Source organism: Cebus imitator, unplaced genomic scaffold (assembly GCF_001604975.1).
Source record: "Cebus imitator isolate Cc_AM_T3 unplaced genomic scaffold, Cebus_imitator-1.0 Scaffold131, whole genome shotgun sequence".
Classification (NCBI taxonomy): domain Eukaryota; kingdom Metazoa; phylum Chordata; class Mammalia; order Primates; family Cebidae; genus Cebus; species Cebus imitator.
Window position 1 is genome coordinate 4,892,529 of NW_016107446.1, and position 2,554 is coordinate 4,895,082.

Consider the following 2,554-nt stretch of genomic DNA (forward strand, 5'->3'; position numbering starts at 1 on the left):
GTGATGCTCCTTGGGCCTCAGCAAAGGCACAAAGGCATTTGCATGAGCTCAAAAGACAGTAGGCCTTGAAAGCGGACCTTGACCTTGAGCCACAGTTAGCATAGGTATGTGGCAGCAGTAGCCTGAGTACACACAAGTAAATGTCAGTGCAGCTGTCAAGGCAGAAGGCAGCGGGTGAAACGGAGCCAAGAGCCAAGGACACAATTTAGGGAGAAGAGAGTCTTTGCACTGGAAGGAAACAGAATAGGGGCTTTTAAACTTGGCAGCTTCCACATGGTGTTGACCCTGCAAGTACATAGAAGCCAAGAATTGAGGTTTGGGAACCTCTGCCTAGATTTCAGAAGATGTACGGAGATGCTGGATGTCCAGGCAGAAGTTTGCTTCAGGGGCAGGGCTCTCAAGAACCTCTGCTAGGGCAGTGCGGAAGGGAAATGTGGGGTCAGAACCCCCATACAGAGTCTCTACTGGGGCACTGCCTATTGGAGCTGTGAGAAGAGGACCACTGTCCTCCAAATCCCAGAACAGCTTGCACCCTGTGCCTGGAAAAGCTGCAGACACTCAATGCCAGCCCATGAAAGGAGTCGGGAGGGAGGCTGTACCCTGCAAAGCCATGGGGGCGGAACTGCCCAAGACCATGGGAACCCACCTCTTGCATCACATGACCTGGATGTGAGACATGAAGTCAAAGAAGATCCTTTTGGAACTTTAAGGTTTTCCTGCCCTGCTGGATTTTGGACTTGCATGAGAGCCCGTAGCCCCTTTGTTTTGCCCAATTTTTCCCATTTGGAATGGTTATATTTACCAAATGCCTATACCCCTACTATATGTAGGAAGTAACTAACCTGCTTTTGATTTTACAGTCTCATAAGTGGAAGGGACTTGCCTTGTCTTGGATGAGACTTTGGACTGTGGACTTTTGAGTTAATGCTGAAATGAGTTAAGACTTTGGGGCTGTTGGGAAGCATGATTGGTTTTGAAATGTGAGGATGTGAGATTTGGGAGGGGCCAGGGTTGGAATGATATGGTTTGTCTGTGTTCCCACCCAAATCTCATCTTGAATTCCCATGTATCATGGGAGGGATCCAGTAGGAGGTAACTGAATCATGGGGACAAGTCTTTCTCATGCTGTTCTCCTGATAGTACAGCTAGTACTTGACTTACGACCATGATTGGTTCCAACAGACTGGTCATAACACGGTTTGGTCGTAAGTTGAGTAGGCTATATGCATGCAGACATGGTAATGCTGCCGGAAGCTGGTCCGCACTGTCGTATGCCCAGCTGGGCAACATTTGCGCTGCCAGATGCGGAGCAGTTGTGGCTAGCGATTGTGATCGTAAAGTCGAATGGTCGTAAGTTGCATAGGTCGTAAGTCGATCAATACCTGTAAATAAGTCTCACAAGATTTGATGGTTTTAAATAGAAGTTCCCCCGCAGAAGCTCTCTCTTTGCCTGCTGCCATCCAGGTAAGACGTGACTTGCTCCTCCTTGCCTTCCACCATGATTGTCAGGATTCCCCAGCCACATGAACTGTAAGTCGAATTAAATCTTTCTTTTGTAAATTGCCCAGTCTCAGGTAGTCTTTATCAGCAGAGTGAAATGGACTAACACACCTGTATTGGTGACAACTTCCAATAAAATGCTGAATGGAAGGGGATAACTCTGGCCATCCTTGCCTTGTTCCCAAAGAAGGCTTTCAGTATTTCACCATTAAGTATGACCCTTGCTATTAGGTTTTGGGGTAGACATCCTTTATCAAACAGAAAGTCTCCTTCTAGCCAGTGTCCTAAGAGTTTTTTCTTGTCAGTTTTTTAAGTCTTAAAAAGATGCTAGCTTTTATTAATATTTTCTGTATCTATAGGATGACGATGATTTTCCCTTAATGTTCATACTATGAATTACATTAATTCCCTAATTTAAAACCACGTAGCATTTCTGGAATAACCCAACATGGACATGAGGTACTATCGTCTTTATATATTCTTGGGTTCTGTTTGTTAGCATTTTGTTTAGGATTTTTGCATTTCTGGTGAGTGAGACTAGAATATAATTATCCTTTCTCAAACGTCCATACCAGGCTTTGAAATGAAGTTATACTGGCCTTATGAGTTTGGAAATTCTTTTTTTTTTTTTTTTTTAACCTGTGCTTGGGAATGTATTAGTTTTCTATTGCTGCCATAACAAATTACCATAAACTTGGTGGCTTAAAGTAAGACAAACATTTAGGAACGGCAGGGCATGATGGCTCATATCTGTAATCTCAGCACTTTGGGAGGTGGGGGCAGGGCACATCACTTGAATTTAGGAGTTCAAGACAAGCCTGGGCAATGTGACAAAACCCTGTCTCTACAAAAAATACAAAAATTAGCCAGTTAGGTGTGGGTCTTTATCTGGGACTCCAGCTACTTGGGAGGCTGAGGTTGGAGGACTGCTTGAGCCCAGGAGGCAGGGGTTGCAGTGAGCCATGATTACACCATTGCACTCTAGCTCAGGCAACAAAGTAAGACTCTTGTCTCCAAAAAATAATAATAATAATAATAATTAATAGCTAGGCAA

At 44.4% G+C, this 2,554-nt stretch overlaps 1 long non-coding RNA gene across 1 annotated transcript in view; it reads left to right on the forward strand.

The window, feature by feature from the left end:
- The first annotated feature begins 1,434 nt into the window (after positions 1–1,434).
- The window catches only part of LOC108312965, a 33,786-nt gene continuing 32,666 nt past the window's right edge, over positions 1,435–2,554 (forward strand). The window contains exon 1 of the long non-coding RNA XR_005202264.1: positions 1,435–1,959. This is a non-coding gene — a long non-coding RNA (uncharacterized LOC108312965). The remainder of the gene's footprint in view (positions 1,960–2,554) is intronic.